General features: G+C 40.1%; 1 protein-coding gene across 17 annotated transcripts in view; it reads left to right on the top strand.

The window, feature by feature from the left end:
* The window catches only part of PKNOX2 (PBX/knotted 1 homeobox 2), a 399587-nt gene that overhangs the window by 194037 nt on the left and 186714 nt on the right, over nt 1-18836 (top strand). For 3 of the 17 annotated variants that reach the window (XM_070765947.1, XM_070765935.1, XM_070765945.1), the window contains exon 1: nt 17130-17209. The exons of the other annotated variants lie outside the window; for them this stretch is intronic. The gene's annotated coding sequence lies outside the window, so the exon portion shown is untranslated. Of the gene's footprint in view, nt 1-17129; nt 17210-18836 lie in introns of those variants that run through there. 17 annotated transcript variants of the gene reach the window in all.

Genomic DNA, 18836 nt, shown 5'->3' with positions numbered 1-18836 from the left:
AATTCAAAAGCCCAGGGTGATGATGCAAGATTCCTATTCATCTCCATAAAACTTGTGCTTACAAGCCAAATGCAGCTGCCAGGATTCTGACAGGGCAGCTGGCATGGCACAGTTTCTTGCCTTGAAGCTACAGGTAGCCTTTGACTTGCAGCCATTCGTTTAGTGACTGTTCAAAGTTACAACAGCGTGACCATTTTTGACATGACCGTCACAGCATCTCAATGGTCATATGGTCACGATGCAGATACTTGGCAATTGTTCCTATTTAGGATTGTTGCAGTGTTCCAAGGGCCTTTGGGGACTTTCTGCTGAGCAAAGTCAATGGGGAAGACAGATCCCCTTAACAGCCATGTTGCTAACTTAACAACTGCAATGATTCGCTTAACAACTGTGGCAAGGCCACAGAGAGCCGGGGTGGCGCAGCAGGTAGAGTTCTGTACTGCAGGCCACTGAAGCTGACTGTAGATCTGAAGGTCGGCGGTTCAAATCTCATCACCGGCTCAAGGTTGACTCTGCCTTCCATCCTTCCGAGGTGGGTAAAATGAGGACCCAGATTGTGGGAGCAATATGCTGGCTCTGTTAAAAAGTGCTATTGCTAACATGTTGTAAGCCGCCCTGAATCTAAGGAGAAGGGCGGCATAAAAATCAAATGAGTGAATGAATGAATGAATGAATGAATGAATGAATGAATGAATGAATAAATAAATAAGGCAGGTCATAAAATGGGTCAAAATTCACATAACAACTGGCTCAGTTAACACTTGGGCTCAACTGTGGCTGTTGTTGAGGTCTTTCAGTCTGATCAAAGATGTCCTGGGTTTCGCAAGGAAATGAAAGGAGGTCCACTCTTAAAGAGGTCTAGAAGACCTGTGGAATCATCTGCTGATGGTTTCCTACAAGTATGTCAGAATCCAGGATGGTCAGGTGTCCTATTTCACAAAGGACAGTCGGTTCTCAATGTAGAAAGTTAACAGTGGACTAAAAGGTTTTGAAAGTAGACAATGTTTCAGAAGTGGAATATCACTGGATTGTATATGGCACCCCAAACTCTTGGTTCCAGTCCCTGGAACAGAGCTGGGATTCAACAGATTCTGACCAGTTCTGGAGAATCGGTAGTGGAAAATTTGAGGAGTTCAGAGAACTGGTAAATACCATCTCTGACTGGTCCTGCCCCCATCTATTCTCTGCCTCCAGAGTCCCAGCTGATCAGGAGGAAATGGGGATTTTGCAGTGACTTTCCCCCGTCATGCCCACCAAGTCAGGCCCACAGAGCCAGTAGTAATTCTCTTTTAATCCCAGGATGCCCATTAAGACCACATGCCTCTTTTAATAAAACAACCCAATAATAGAAAAAAAATCTTTCCTGGGCTTTTGGGATAGGGAAGGGGTCGATTTGACTATATGTAAGGGTGCATTGTTGATTGTTGAAAAAGGCCTAAAAACCCCATCAACTTTGGTGGTAGTATCCTTCCCTTACATAAAGTAAGCTTAGAAATGAACTGAAGAAGCTTCTTGAATGAGAAGTGAAACATTTTCAAGGCAAAACAAAGTCTAGTTGCCTTTAGACAGAGGGAAAAAAGCACCTTTGGGTCAGTGGTGGGTTGTTCCCAGTTTGGACCGGTTCTTAGAATCATTAGTGATGGCGGGAGGCTGTACGCATCTTCCCAGGAGATTTCTGTGCTTGCATGCACACGAATCGGTGGCGATCTAATTTAGAACCCACCACTGCTTTGGGACAACCATGACCTTGATAACTGAGACTCTCCATAGACACACAAATGCTACGCATACAATTACATAAATTTTCAAGAAACCCAAGAATAATTCGAAAGAACAGCTGCTGATCATGAGAAGAAAACTTTTAAGATAAAAAGCTTTGAAATAAAGGAGGTTTGGGCACAGCTATTTAAAACAAAAGTGCAACCTGCAGCCACAGCACAGTTGTGTTCTTCTATTGAACAGCTCTGAAAAATAGTCTGTTTGAAGGGTTACACAATACAAGTCCATTTTAAAAACCACAAAAAGGAGGGGATGATTTGTATTGCCAATCAATATAAAGTATTTGTTTTCTCTGCTGAAAAATTATTATTTTTCTCTTTAACTTACATATATTTGAAATTGTGCATTGGTTTGCATTTTGGCATCCATGCATCTCAATAATCAAATTCTTCTGGAGTGACATAGATAGTGTTCCAATATCTAAGGGGTTGGTAGAGGGTCTCACCCTATTCTCTAAAGCTCCTAAAGGTAAGACAAGAAACAATGGATGAAACCTATTCAAGGAAAGAAGCAACCCAGAACTAAGGACAAACTTAAATCAATCAGCTTTGGAAAGTTTGGTGTGGAGTATATCCAAAGCTTCTTTTGGTCCCCACACATTTGCAGAATTGTTTGCAAGAATAAGTACAGCAAATGCCAATTTATTTATACAATCAACACAATTGCCAAAAACAACTTCAATTATAACAAATCCCACTCACAGCCAGACCCATCTACACTACAAATAATCTGCTCCCGTGAACTTCATGCAGAACTCAAAAGACTTCTAAATGAAGGAGAAATAGACCTATACATTGAATACTGTGCATACTCCATAGAAGTAAGTTCCGTAATCCATCTTCCAACATCCAACTCTCCTCATCCAACATCACAATCTCCAACTATCATCCAATAATCACCCAACAATCCCCCAATCTTCCAACAATTCATCTCCAACATCCCATCATCCAACATTCAACCTACCATTATCCATCCTACCATCTAGCATTATCCCAACGTCCAACCTACCATTGTCCAACACTCTGCAATCATAACCCCCAGTCACTCAATATCCCAACATCCAAAACTAGGAATATACGTTCTTTACTTCCTCTATACCAACAACTATTAACCTTAAATGCAAGTTAATTAATGCAAGAAGCATTGAAAACAAAATGTCCAAATTCCTCATCTTACTAAATACAATTATATTCAACATTATATTTGTCTGTGAAACATGGCTAAACATATCCCTCCCAGACTCCATTTTCACAACTAGAGACTATCATGTCTTGTGGTCCAATAATGAAATTCATAGAGGAGGTGGAGTGGTTATCTTCTATAAAAAGTCCCTTAAAAAATCAAGTTACACATTGACTTGCTCTCCCTGAGACCATCGTCTGCGAGCTGAATTAAAAATCACACCGCTTACTTCTCTGTTACAGAGCCTCTGATTATGACATCATCCCCTATGACAATCATTAAGTGTTGTACCACATGATTCTTTACAAATGTATCTTTTTCTTTTATGTACACTGAGAGCATATGCACTAAGACAAATTCCTTGTGTGTCCAATAACACTTGGCCAATAAAACATTCTATACATGCAAATAAGTTAACTACACTACTAACATGGGCAGCCTCCTGCCCCCATCCTCTTATTTTTCTTGGTGATCTCAATCTACCTCTTATTAATTGGACCCTAAGCAAATGTAAAAATGATCCTATACGTTTAACCCTGAACAATGCTGTTACTAATCTGGGACTGGATTAACTAGTAACTAACAACACTAGATTCAATAACTGCCTTAATCTCATTTTTTGCAACAATTCAAACCCAATTTATGGACTACTAATAAAAGAGCACTTTTCCAACAGTGAGCATAGCATGATTAACTTTTGTCTCAATATACACCTATATAAATATCAGCATAATGATGGAATACCCAAATATAACTTTAAAAAAGCCAGCTATGATCTCATAGACACTGACCTCTCCTCTCTTGATTGGCAAATTCTGTTAACTGACTGTAATACTGCAGAAGACTGCTGTACTGCGGGGTGGGTTCCTCCCAGTTCGGACCGGTTCAGCCGAACTATTAGCAACCTGCTGGTGACATCACAATGAGGTCACCGACTCGGTTCGGTCCATGCCGGTCTGTGGGCACTGCCATCTTTTATTTATTTATTTATTTATTTTATTTTTCTTCTGAGCATGCGCAGAAGCAAGGTTTCTGGCACTGTGCATGTGGTTGGCATCTTGTTTTTGTTCAGATTTTCAGCACTGCACATGCACATGCACCCATGATGCGCACCCATGAAATATGGGAGGAAACGAACTGGCAATGAGATAAGTTAGAACCCACCCCTGCAGAAGACCATTATAAAATGTTTCTGCTTGTAGTCCAAAGAATCATTAAACTATACTTACCACTAATAACCCCCATAACCAAGAAAAAACCCCAAATTACCCATAACAATAAGAAAGCTCCAATCCAAAAAAATTTCTTTGACAAAAAACCAAAACTGGCTACGTAGTTAATGTTAAAAATCACTACAAAAACGTATGCCACCAGATAAGGACTGAATGCACAAATTATCACATCAAACAAGAGGAAACCCTGATATGACCAATTCCACTTGCACCTTCTATAATTTTATAAACAAAATCCATCGCACTCCTAAAGGGACCACTTTTGAAACCACTAAAGCCAACCTTTTTAACACATTCTTTGGTTCAGTCTTTTTAAAAAGCAATGGCTCATGCCCAGTATTTCCTAGTTGTACCACAAATAATTGCAACAGTCTAACACAAATCGATAACGTTGAAAAAGCACTATACCGCCTAAAACCATCTCTGTCTATTGGACCTGATGGACTGTGTGCCTACTTCATAAAAAAACTTTCCTTTCCCTCTAAGCATAATCTTTGAAAAACCTTTCATGATCAGCTCCCTGCCCAACCTATGGTTACTAGCCACCGTCATCCCTATCTTCAGAAAAGGAGAGACTATCTTAGTTGATAATTATAGACCAATCTCTTTATGTTGCATCACCTGCAAAGTCATGGAATCAATCGTTAACCAATCTATTAGCCTGCACTTAGAAACAAACAACCTACTCTCTAACAAACATGTTGGTTTCAGAAAAAAATTATTTTGTAATCTGCAACTCCCACGCTGCAAAAACATAGGGACAGCACAACTCAATCAAGGCAAAACAATAGACACAATTTACATAGACTTCTGTAAAGCCTTTGATTCATTAGTGCATGACAAACTACTTCTAAAATTGCAATATTATGGCATTTCTGCCCCCCTGCATCTGCATTCCTGTCAGACAGGCAACAAGTGGTCAAAATATTAAAAGCTACATCAAGCTACATGTACATGTAATGTTCACGTAGCTTGATGTACATGTAATGTTACATGTACATGTAACAGCTATGTCCCCCAAGGCAGTGTTTTAGGGCCCACACTTTTTATACTTTACATAAATAACCATATTATAAGCAACTTTGTTCTCCTCACTGATGATGTAAAACTATTCAACACTACTGACAATGCTGCTACCCTTCAAAAAACCCTTGACTATGTGTCAGAATGTTTAAACAATTGGCAGCTTCAAATCTCCACCAACAAATGCTCTGTCTTACACATTGGCAAAAAAAAAAAAATCAGAACACAAAATACAAACTGGATGGACATGACCAAAGTCTCTGACAGAGTGGGGGTTATTTACAAGATCCTATCCATCCAGTTTGTATTTTGTGTCCTGATTTTTTTAAAATTTGCCAATGTGTAAGTCAAGGCCTGGAATGCACTTCCTGACTCTATGGTTTCTTCCCCAAATCCCTAAAACTTTAAAACTTTTAATTTGTGTTAAAACTTAGAAACATAGAAACATAGAAGACTGACGGCAGAAAAAGACCCCATGGTCCATCTAGTCTGCCCTTTTACTATTTCCTGTATTTTATCTTACAATGGATATATGTTTATCCCAGGCATGTTTAAATTCGGTTACTGTGGATTTACCAACCACGTCTGCTGGAAGTTTGTTCCAAGGATCTACTACTCTTTCAGTAAAATAATACTTTCTCATGTTGCCTTTGATCTTTCCCCCAACTAACTTCAGATTGTGTCCCCTTGTTCTTGTGTTCACTTTCCTGTTAAAAACACTTCCCTCCTGAACCCTATTTAACCCTTTAACATATTTAAATGTTTCGATCATGTCCCCCCTTTTCCTTCTGTCTTCCAGACTATACAGATTGAGTTCATTAAGTCTTTCCTGATACGTTTTATACTTCAGACCTTCCACCATTCTTGTAGCCCGTCTTTGGACCCGTTCAATTTTGTCAATATCTTTTTGTAGGTGAGGTCTCCAGAACTGAACACAGTACTCCAAATGTGGTCTCACCAGCGCTCTATATAAGGGGATCACAATCTCCCTCTTCCTGCTTGTTATACCTCTAGCTATGCAGCCAAGCATCCTACTTGCCTTTCCTACTGCCCGACCACACTGCTCACCCATTTTGAGACTGTCAGAAATCACTACCCCTAAATCCTTCTCTTCTGAAGTTTTTGCTAACACAGAACTGCCAATGCAATACTCAGATTTAGGATTCCTTTTCCCCAAGTGCATTATTTTACATTTGGAAATATTAAACTGCAGTTTCCATTGCTTTGACCATTTATCTAGTAACGCTAAATCATTTACCATATTACAGACCCCTCCAGGAATATCAACCCTATTGCACACTTTAGAGTCATCGGCAAATAGTCAAACCTTCCCTACCAAACCTTCCCCTATGTCACTCACAAACATATTAAAAAGAATAGGACCCAGAACAGACCCTTGTGGCACACCGCTTGTAACCTGTCTCTGCTCAGAATACTCGCCATTAACAATAACTCTCTGATGTCTATGCTTCAGCCAGCTTGAAATCCACTGAACTATCCAGGGATTAAGTCCAATCTTCACTAATTTATCTATCAGCTCTTTATGTGGAACCGTATCAAAGGCTTTGCTGAAGTCCAGATAGGCAATATCCACGGCACCACCTTGATCCAACACCTTTGTGACATAGTCAAAGAACTCAATGAGATTAGTCTGACACGATTTGCCTTCAGTAAAGCCATGCTGATTTGGGTCCAATAAGTTATTGTTTTTTAGATGCTGATTTATCCTCTTTTTGAGTAGAGTCTCCATCATTTTAACTACAACTGATGTCAAGCTAACTGGCCTGTAGTTTCCAGCTTCTTCTCTACTGCCCTTCTTGTGGATAGGCACAACACTGGCCATTCTCCAATCCTCAGGAACATCTCCTGTTAACAGGGATTGGTTAAACAAATCAGTCAGGGGGTTAGCAATGACAGATCTGAGTTCTTTAAGAACTCTGGGATGGATGCCATCTGGACCCATTGCCTTATTTATCTTTAATCTTTCAAGTTCTTCTAAGACATCGGCTTCTAAGATCACTGGAGCTGAATCCGTACAGCTGGAAGCAATGCTATATCCCTCTATAGTATTATTTTGTAAGGTGTCCTTTGAGAAAACTGAACAGAAGTAGCTATTGAAATGGTCAGCGATCTCCTTATTCCCATTAATGCATGTATTATTCCCGGTACTAAGCTTTGTGATGCTGCAGTTTTTCTTCTTCCTATCACTAATATATCTGAAGAAGGTTTTATCCCCCTTCTTTACAGATTTTGCTATTTCTTCCTCTTTTGAGGCTTTAGCAGCATATATTATCTGTTTCGCCTCCTTCTGTCTCATTTTATACACCTCTCTATCAGCTATACTTCCAGACTCTTTATACCTCCTATAGGCAGCCTTCTTTTCATTGCCTATAGCCCTTACATCATTGCTAAACCATAGCGGTTTCTTCTTCCTTTTACCTTTAGTTACTTGCTTTACATAAAGTCTTGTGGCTTTTAAGATGGCCTTTTTTAATACAGTCCACTGGGTGCTCGCTCCTGCCATTTTATCCCTCCCCTTTAATTCATTATTTAAATATTCCCCCATTGCATTAAAATTTGTTTTTCTGAAATCCAATACTTTGGTTGCAGTATAGGATTGCTCACAATCAGTTTTTACATCAAACCACAAACATAGATGGTCGCTGCAACCTAAATTTTCTCCCACCTTGACCTCTGAAACCTGATTCCCATTTGTAAAAACTAAATCTAGAATATTCTCCCCTCTAGTTGGTGTCTTAACTAGCTGTGCCATAGCTGCTCCTGTAAAGGCCTCTACTATATTCTTACTTTTGCATGTAAGGGCACTGGGGATATTCCAGTCAACATCAGGCATGTTGAAATCACCCATAACCACAATATCTCCCTTTACTGCCATTAGGGTAATCTCATCCACCATCTTGTTGTCATGTTCCTCAGATTGCCCTGGAGGCCTATAGATCACCCCAATTCTAATGACAGAACCGTCTTTATTTTGCATGCAAATCCAGAGGGTCTCCAGATCTTTACATGTATTTTGAATTAGTATTGTTTTCAGACTTTCTTTAACATAAATGGCTACTCCACCTCCCCTTCTCTCTATTCTATCCTTCCTATACAGTGTATATCCTGGTATGGATATTTCCCATTCATTGGAATCCTTAAACCATGTCTCAGTTATGGCAACCAGATCCAAATTATCTCTAGATATTATGGCCATTAACTCACAGAGCTTGTTGCTCAAGCTTCGAGCATTCGTGCACATTACCCGAAGAACATTATTTTCATTATTAGTTTGCCCCTTATCATCAACAACTACATCTATTTTATTTTCAGCTCCCTTTTCATAAGCTTCCAGAAACTGATGTATCCTCATTGGTCGGGGACAGAAATCCTCCACATCTGGTACATCTCTGTCCCCTTTACCTAGTTTAAATGCCTGTCCAAAAAAGCTCTGAATTCCTCACCGAGCACCTGGGTACCTCTGTATGATGGATGCAAACCATCCCTCTTAAACAACTCCCTATTAGACCATCTACTGACATCATGCCTTACATAACCAAAACCTTCAGCTTTACACCACTGCCTTAACCACACATTAAACTCTCTGATACAACTTGTTTTACCCTCCTGGCCACAAACCGGTAACACCTCTGAGAAAGTCACTGAATCAGTTATTTTACCCAGCTCCACACTTAGACTTTGAAAATCTCTTTTTACTACATTAACATTTCTCTGGGACAGATCGTTTGTGCCAAGATGCACCACCACATCAACTTTATTACCTTTACTCACAGCCCTGACAATGTTTGTAATCCGCCTCCTGTCCCTGTGGGCAGTGGCTCCTGGAAGACACCTCATCACCTTCACCACATCCTTCCTCTGTCCCAAATCAACACCTCTGACAATCGAGTCACCCACAAGAACATGTGTCCTCTCTTTATTTCTACTAACTGGACTTGGTTTGGTGACACTATGTTCCTCATTTACAACAACTTCTCCTTTGAACATCCCCTCATTCTCCGCCTGAGGGGCCTTGCTAATATCTACAACATCCTTACTATTTAAATCTGCAAGAACATTATAGGAGTTGGATACAGAGAGACCAAAATTGTTATGTTTTTGTTCAACTGCACGTAATCTTCCTGAACCAACAGTTGTCCAAACAGCCCTCCTCCTCGGGGGGCGCTGTGGAAGTGGAGGCTGCACACATGGCTGCATTACAGCACGTGGCTGGGACAATCTTTCCACTTCTGCCTGCAAGCTACAAACTAAGGACTGCAATCTAGAGATCTCGCCATCTAACCTAGATGTCCTAATGCAAAGAGGGCAGTACCCCAAGTTCCACAAGGTACTACGGAACACAACAGCCAAACAAGTGTTACACTGTACCAAGCCAATCATCTTAAGAATGTATTGGAATACAGGTACTTAGCAAGAAAATGAACCCCTATTGCTACCAAACTTTGCTGATTTTGGTTTATAGTTATATAATTCGCGCGCCGCCAGGCGCGCGGGCCACTATTTTCCTCTCCTCTTCCTCTGTGTTCTGAAAGTGCAGTTTAAAATGGCTTTTCTGACCCTTTTATACTTCCCAATCTAGTCCCCTCCTCCCTGAATTCAATAACGCAATCAGTCAATGAAATTTCCCCTTACAGCCAGCTATATCCCCTCCTCCTTGAATTCAATAACACTATCAGCCAAAGAAATTTCCCCTTACAGCCAGCTATATACCCTCCTCCTTGAATTCAAGAATACAAACTGTAAACAGCACTATTTTCCTCTCCTCTTCCTCTGTGTTCTGAAAGTGCAGTTTAAAATGGCTTTTCTGACCCTTTTATACTTCCCAATCTAGTCCCCTCCTCCTTGAATTCAATAACACTATCAGCCAAAGAAATTTCCCCTTACAGCCAGCTATATACCCTCCTCCTTGAATTCAAGAATACAAACTGTGAGCAGCACTATTTTCCTCTCCTCTTCCTCTGTGTTCTGAAAGTGCAGTTTAAAATGGCTTTTCTGACCCTTTTATACTTCCCAATCTAGTCCCCTCCTCCCTGAATTCAATAACGCAATCAGTCAATGAAATTTCCCCTTACAGCCAGCTATATCCCCTCCTCCTTGAATTCAATAACACTATCAGCCAAAGAAATTTCCCCTTACAGCCAGCTATATACCCTCCTCCTTGAATTCAAGAATACAAACTGTAAACAGCACTATTTTCCTCTCCTCTTCCTCTGTGTTCTGAAAGTGCAGTTTAAAATGGCTTTTCTGACCCTTTTATACTTCCCAATCTAGTCCCCTCCTCCTTGAATTCAATAACACTATCAGCCAAAGAAATTTCCCCTTACAGCCAGCTATATACCCTCCTCCTTGAATTCAAGAATACAAACTGTGAGCAGCACTATTTTCCTCTCCTCTTCCTCTGTGTTCTGAAAGTGCAGTTTAAAATGGCTTTTCTGACCCTTTTATACTTCCCAATCTAGTCCCCTCCTCCCTGAATTCAATAACGCAATCAGTCAATGAAATTTCCCCTTACAGCCAGCTATATCCCCTCCTCCTTGAATTCAATAACACTATCAGCCAAAGAAATTTCCCCTTACAGCCAGCTATATACCCTCCTCCTTGAATTCAAGAATACAAACTGTAAACAGCACTATTTTCCTCTCCTCTTCCTCTGTGTTCTGAAAGTGCAGTTTAAAATGGCTTTTCTGACCCTTTTATACTTCCCAATCTAGTCCCCTCCTCCTTGAATTCAATAACACTATCAGCCAAAGAAATTTCCCCTTACAGCCAGCTATATACCCTCCTCCTTGAATTCAAGAATACAAACTGTGAGCAGCACTATTTTCCTCTCCTCTTCCTCTGTGTTCTGAAAGTGCAGTTTAAAATGGCTTTTCTGACCCTTTTATACTTCCCAATCTAGTCCCCTCCTCCCTGAATTCAATAACGCAATCAGTCAATGAAATTTCCCCTTACAGCCAGCTATATCCCCTCCTCCTTGAATTCAATAACACTATCAGCCAAAGAAATTTCCCCTTACAGCCAGCTATATACCCTCCTCCTTGAATTCAAGAATACAAACTGTAAACAGCACTATTTTCCTCTCCTCTTCCTCTGTGTTCTGAAAGTGCAGTTTAAAATGGCTTTTCTGACCCTTTTATACTTCCCAATCTAGTCCCCTCCTCCTTGAATTCAATAACACTATCAGCCAAAGAAATTTCCCCTTACAGCCAGCTATATACCCTCCTCCTTGAATTCAAGAATACAAACTGTGAGCAGCACTATTTTCCTCTCCTCTTCCTCTGTGTTCTGAAAGTGCAGTTTAAAATGGCTTTTCTGACCCTTTTATACTTCCCAATCTAGTCCCCTCCTCCCTGAATTCAATAACGCAATCAGTCAATGAAATTTCCCCTTACAGCCAGCTATATCCCCTCCTCCTTGAATTCAATAACACTATCAGCTAAAGAAATTTCCCCTTACAGCCAGCTATATACCCTCCTCCTTGAATTCAAGAATACAAACTGTAAACAGCACTATTTTCCTCTCCTCTTCCTCTGTGTTCTGAAAGTGCAGTTTAAAATGGCTTTTCTGACCCTTTTATACTTCCCAATCTAGTCCCCTCCTCCTTGAATTCAATAACACTATCAGCCAAAGAAATTTCCCCTTACAGCCAGCTATATACCCTCCTCCTTGAATTCAAGAATACAAACTGTGAGCAGCACTATTTTCCTCTCCTCTTCCTCTGTGTTCTGAAAGTGCAGTTTAAAATGGCTTTTCTGACCCTTTTATACTTCCCAATCTAGTCCCCTCCTCCCTGAATTCAATAACGCAATCAGTCAATGAAATTTCCCCTTACAGCCAGCTATATCCCCTCCTCCTTGAATTCAATAACACTATCAGCCAAAGAAATTTCCCCTTACAGCCAGCTATATACCCTCCTCCTTGAATTCAAGAATACAAACTGTAAACAGCACTATTTTCCTCTCCTCTTCCTCTGTGTTCTGAAAGTGCAGTTTAAAATGGCTTTTCTGACCCTTTTATACTTCCCAATCTAGTCCCCTCCTCCTTGAATTCAATAACACTATCAGCCAAAGAAATTTCCCCTTACAGCCAGCTATATACCCTCCTCCTTGAATTCAAGAATACAAACTGTGAGCAGCACTATTTTCCTCTCCTCTTCCTCTGTGTTCTGAAAGTGCAGTTTAAAATGGCTTTTCTGACCCTTTTATACTTCCCAATCTAGTCCCCTCCTCCCTGAATTCAATAACGCAATCAGTCAATGAAATTTCCCCTTACAGCCAGCTATATCCCCTCCTCCTTGAATTCAATAACACTATCAGCCAAAGAAATTTCCCCTTACAGCCAGCTATATACCCTCCTCCTTGAATTCAAGAATACAAACTGTAAACAGCACTATTTTCCTCTCCTCTTCCTCTGTGTTCTGAAAGTGCAGTTTAAAATGGCTTTTCTGACCCTTTTATACTTCCCAATCTAGTCCCCTCCTCCCTGAATTCAATAACGCAATCAGTCAATGAAATTTCCCCTTACAGCCAGCTATATCCCCTCCTCCTTGAATTCAATAACACTATCAGCCAAAGAAATTTCCCCTTACAACCAGCTATATACCCTCCTCCTTGAATTCAAGAATACAAACTGTAAACAGCACTATTTTCCTCTCCTCTTCCTCTGTGTTCTCACCCCATTCCTAAGAGGTCTGAAAGGGGCACGCATAAGCCGTCCCTATCCTAATGATCTCACCGACTCAAAATCGTCTCATGCATACGAGTTTATACTTTTATTGTAATCCTATATTTGCTTGACAAAATAATAAATAAATAAAATAAACACAAAGGTCCTTTTCTGTTCTGTTTTTCTTCATTCCTTAATTTGAGAGGAAATTGGTTTGGAAATGGTTGACTTATTTTTTTTCCTTGCAGATAAATGGCTTTACAACTTATTCTATGATAGGGAAACATTAAGAGTTCAAATCAAGATCCAGAAATCTGCTTTCTATATAGCTCATAGGATATACGGCTGACTTTGCTTTGTCTGAATAGAAAATCCTGCAGGTTTATCCAAGAACTCTTTGGATATCCCAGGAAATACAGCTCCATCATGGGTAGCAGGCATAGCTTGCTGAATTGGTCTGTCTGTCTGTCCATCCATCCATCCTCTCTTCATTTGCATTTTATACATCACATGAAAAACTGTCCCCATCAGTTAAAAGGGAAAAAGGCAAAAATGAGGCATTGGTCTTTCATTCCCACCACTCTTTTTTCCTTCTTCTTGTGATTTCGTAGCAGTAGAAGATTCATATTTAAATGCTGCATGAATAATTGAAGAATACTTTACATCTTTTATACATCTGAAATCCGGTGTAAAAGAATTCTGTTATATGAACAGTCGGTAAAATGGAGAATGGAAAGCTCTGTGATGCTTTAAAAAAATAGGACTTTTATAAAGTTGGAATAGGATGAGATGTTGCTAGTTTTCTTTTTTAATTATTATTATTAATTATAATTATTATTATTCTCGGCCTGAGTGATTGCTCAAAATCACAAACTTGGAGACCTCCTTTTCTTCTTACAAGAACTCTGCAAAATAAATTGGGTTGAAAGTTAAATGGTTCCATGTTCAGTTGGAGAAGTAGACTGGGACATGAGCCCCTCCAGTTTTGGTTTAATATCATAACTGTTTTATAGTTAGTCCTCAATGTATGGACACAATTGAGCCCAAAATTTCTGTTGTTAAGTAGGACATTTGTTAAGTGAGTTTTGCCCCATTTTATGACTTTTCTTGCCACAGTTAAGTGAATCGCTGCAGTTGATAAATTAGCAACCTGGTTATTAAATAAAGCTTATTGAGACTCCTGATTTAATTAAAGCATTGGTCAGAACCTTAACACCTGGCTTCCCCATTTACTCTGCTTGTGAGAAGGTCACAAAGGATAATCACATGAACATGAAATACGAACCAATTGTCAAACATCCGAATTTTGATCATATGGCCACGGGAGTATGACAAACTTCTTAACTATGAAAAATAGTCATAAATCACATTTCGCAGTGCCATTATAACTTTGAATGGTCACTAAATGAACTGTTGTAAGTCAACCAATTATGCAACCAAACCAACCTAGAACTAAGAAGACATTTCCTGACAATGAGAACAACTAATAAAAAAAAATAAAGGACACAGTTGGTCCACTAAAGAGAGAAGATGGAAAAGAAGTAACATAGACAAAGCAGAGCTACTTAACACATTCTTTGTATCACTCTTCACACAAAAAGAAACTGCAGCTCAACAAATGAGTCCTTGGAGAGGGGCAACATATGCAGAGAAAAGTAAAATCGTATGTCTGGGTAAGAAAAACCAAAGTACGTGTGCCCACAGAAAGGGTGCTGAATGCCACTTGTGGCACACATGCCATAGACTCACCATCACAGGTCTAATTTCTCCTTCTTGAGCATGGGGTGGACTAGAAGCCCTCCAAGGTCCCTTCTAACTCTGTTATTCTGTTATGGGAAAAATATGCCCTGGTGGGAGCAGCTGTTTTACTCTTTCCGTCCCCTATCAGGATGGTGGATCCGTCCTTCATTCTCCTGGTACTGGAAATTCCTATATAGTCTTCTGAGATTTTGTGTTCATCCCTTTGTTTGTCTTTGTTTGTATCCAGTGACCTTTAGATCAACAGTTCTTCCTTTTTTTATGCTTCTTTGCTGGGAAATGAATCTATTTATGTCAAACAATTACTATGTTTATATTTCAGATGCCCAAGGTTTTTCCCTGCTAGCAATAATCCTTTTGAATTGAATGTTCTGGGGAGATTCTTCTGCTTTTCTAGTTCCAGATGTTTCAGAAGTTCATCTTTATCACTGGGAGCTCTAGCACTGGTTTTTGTGATGACTTCCTTTAGGTTCTTTCCAGCTGAATTGTGAATCATGAGCAGTTAACACACTAATACTTAAACAAACACAACACAAACACACAGAAACACACATATACACAAAGGGGGACTTACGGTTGGAGTAAAAAAATGTTTGCAGTCATTCCATTATTTGAGAATTGTGGATAAACCAGGCTAAATATATACCAGGGTTCCCTGTTTGGTGTGGGACTACAAAACCCATGGTGGTTGCTGCTCAAGATGGGGTTTCATGCGATAGGAATTCTGATGGTTGTAGTTCTACTATGCCGTGAAGTCCAATATTAATAGCTTACTTCTTTATATATTTTAAAATGAAACTTTAAATAATTTCCGCCCATTAAAAATATCCAACAGTATATTGTATATCAGGCAATTAATTCATCTATTAAATCTGCAGTATCTGTAAAAAATGAGTTTGGAAGCAAGAAGCATAGGGGTTTAATTTCAGATGATGCAGACATGTCTGCTAAGACAGATGGTTTGAAAAGAAGTGGAGATTAATCCATGGGCTTAAATAAATGCATCAGTAGATAACTAAATGAAACCTCAGCTCCAGTTTGAGAACACTGCCCAGTATCACAAGTTGTTAAGTGCTGGTGAACTTTCTGGTTAGAAGGTCCACAGCTAAGAGCATACATCACACAACAAGAAATTTAGATTCAATTCTTAACATTTTAGATAGGATTTAAAAAGTGTATTTTGAACCGCTAGAAAGGCATTGATCAAGAATAGAGGAGAGCAGAGCGGAACAGAACAGAAGACATTATTGGCCAAATGTGATTGGACACACAAGGAATTTGTCTCCGGTGCATAAGCTCTCAGTGTATATACAACCAACAAGTGATAAATCATGATAATCATCAGCATAAAATGCATTAAGCATAATCATAAGTAATAGTCATAGGATACTAAATAAGCAATCAACATAAATCATACTAGGATACTAAATTAAGCAATATTAATTCCAAGATACAAGCAACAACGTTATAGTCATATAAATATAAGGATATAAGTAATAAGAAAGATGAAAAGGATAATAGTAGTACAGTCCTACTAGATAGTTTGACAGGGCTATGGGAATTAGTTGTTTAGCACAGTGATGGTTGCTCAGGAGTGCGGTGCAATGCTATATGACAGTGATGGCAAACCTATGGCACGTGTGCCACAGGTGGCATGCAGACCAATATCTATGGCCATCATGTGTGCCTCCTGAACCTTGGGGATGGCAAAAAATGACATAACCAGAAGATGATAATAATAATAATAATAATAATAATAATAATTTATTAGATTTGTATGCCGCCCCTCTCCTAAGACTCGGGGCAGCTCACAACAACGATAAAAACAATATTATAATGGCACAAATCTAATATTAAAAAACTAAAAACCCTATCATAATTAAAAACCAAACAGCACATACATACCAAACATAAATTATAATAAGCCTGGGGGAAAGATGTCTCAAATCCCCCATGCCTGGCGGTATAGGTGGATCTTAAATAGTTTACAGAAGACAAGGAGGGTGGGAGCAGTTCTAATCTCCAGGGGGAGTTGATTCCAGAGGGCCGGGGCCGCTACAGAGAAGGCTCTTCCCCTGGGGCCCGCCAGACGACATTGTTTAGTCGATGGCACCCGGAGAAGGCCAACTCTGTGGGACCTTATCGGACGCTGGGATTCGTGTGGTAGCAGGCAGTTCCGGAGGTACTCTGGTCCAATGCCATGTAGTTCATTTCTGTGCTCACTCCCAGCCTCCTTTTTACTGTCAGAGGTTTTTGGGAACTTCTTCGGCTTTGGAGAGTTGCAGCCAGGCCTCCCACATTTCTTTTGCAGCTGGGAAGGCTTTCTGGAAGGCCTGCATAGCCGATAACAGTTCCGGATTGATCCAAAGCTCTGTTATTGGCTGCAGAGGCCTTCAGGAAAGGCCTTTAGGAAAGGCCTCTGCAGCTGATAACAGAGTTCTGGATCGATCCAGAATTCTGTTATCAGCTACAAAGGCCTTTAGGAAAGCCTTGAAGGCTGCAGAAGAAATAGGCCGAGGTGTGTGAGGCCTGGTTGCAACTATTTGACGGTAAGTAGTAAGGCAGCTCCACAGCTTCAGTGAGGCAGCGCGGGGATTGTGAATATGCTTGTGGGGAGATCATTGCAATTTGGGTGTGGGCACTCTCACACAGGCTATTGTGCATGCATGCACTCTTGACACCTGAGCCCGAAAAGGTTCACCATCAGTGCTCCATAACATCATTTTGTATGTATGATTGTTTTTATAATAAGGGTTTTTAGCTGTTTTAGTATTGGATTGTCGCATATTGTTTTTACCACTGTTGTTAGCCGCCCCAAGGGGCGGCATACAAATCCAATAAATAAATAAATAAGTAAATTTTGAGGGAAGAAGTTGACACAGATTATGCCCAGGATGTGAAGGGTCTGTAGATATTTTCACTTTCTTCTTTCTGGCTTGCACAGTATACAGGTCCTCAGTGGAAGTCAACAGTAACTAGAATAACTGGACCAAGTGCAACTCTCAGTATAAAGCAATTGACCTTTGGCCAATACAGGTAGTCTCTGACTTGCAAACACAATTGAGCCCCAAATTTATGTTGGAAAGGTGACAGTCCAGATTTAAGACCTGAGATCTGCAAAACAGGGTGAGCTTCCGTTCTATGGCCCAGCGGCTGCCCACCTAGGAGTTCGAAAACAGTCAAATGCAAGCACGGGTAGTCTTCAACTTACAACCATAATTGAGCCCAAAATATCTGTTAAGTGGGACATTTTTAAAGTGAGTTTTGCCCTATTTTACAATTTTTGTTAAGTGAATCACTGCACTTGGTAAGTTCACAACTTGGTTATTAAAGGAACCTGGCTTCCCCATTGACTTTGTTTGTGAGAAGGTCGCAAAAGGGGACCACGTGAGCTTAGCAATGGTCATAAATATGAACCAGTTGGCAGGCATCTGAATTTTGATCACATGATCATGGGGATGCTGTAATAGTCATCACTGAAAAATGTTCATAAATCACATTTTTCAATGCTGTTGTAACTTTGAACAGTCACTAAGTGAATTGTTGTAAGTCAAGGATTATTTGTAGGTAAATAGGTACCACTTTGGTGGGAAGGTAACAGCATCCCATGCTCCTTTGGCCTGTAACCATGCTGGCCACATGAGCATGGAAAATGTTCTTCGGACAACACTGGCTCCCTTGGCCAAGAAATGGAGCTGATTACTGCTCCTTAGAATCGGATCTGACTGGACAGGGGAAACATTTACCTTTAACCTTAGATTGAAAAGAGGGCGATCTGCAGCCCACCCAGGGTAAAAAAAAAAGCATGGTTACCAGCTTTCAGTTCAAAGTACCAGCCTGTGATATGAAACATGTCATAAAACTGATGATTTCCAGATGTTGCCAAGAACTCTCCATCCATTTTATCTCCATGAATGTTGGGAGCAGGGAATGTTTTTCCTTTCACCTCCCCATCCCTGTTTGCTAATACTCAGTACGCTGATGGATTTACTGGAATGTCTGTAAGCTGATTGTGGTTGTTTGTTTTTCTCCAGTGCAGTAGCCAGCACGCTAAGGAATGACTTTGAAAAGTGGTATGCAGAGTGAAACAAGACACCTTTTGGTTTCCTATTGCTACCGGGCTACCGGTTTTTAATTGATTTTAAAACCCACAATAAAAGTGCCGTATAAATATTA

This window comes from Erythrolamprus reginae, chromosome 12 (genome assembly GCF_031021105.1).
Source record: "Erythrolamprus reginae isolate rEryReg1 chromosome 12, rEryReg1.hap1, whole genome shotgun sequence".
Lineage (NCBI taxonomy): Eukaryota > Metazoa > Chordata > Lepidosauria > Squamata > Dipsadidae > Erythrolamprus > Erythrolamprus reginae.
The sequence above is the reverse complement of the archived record's forward strand: the minus strand, read 5'-3'. Positions and strand labels throughout refer to the sequence as shown.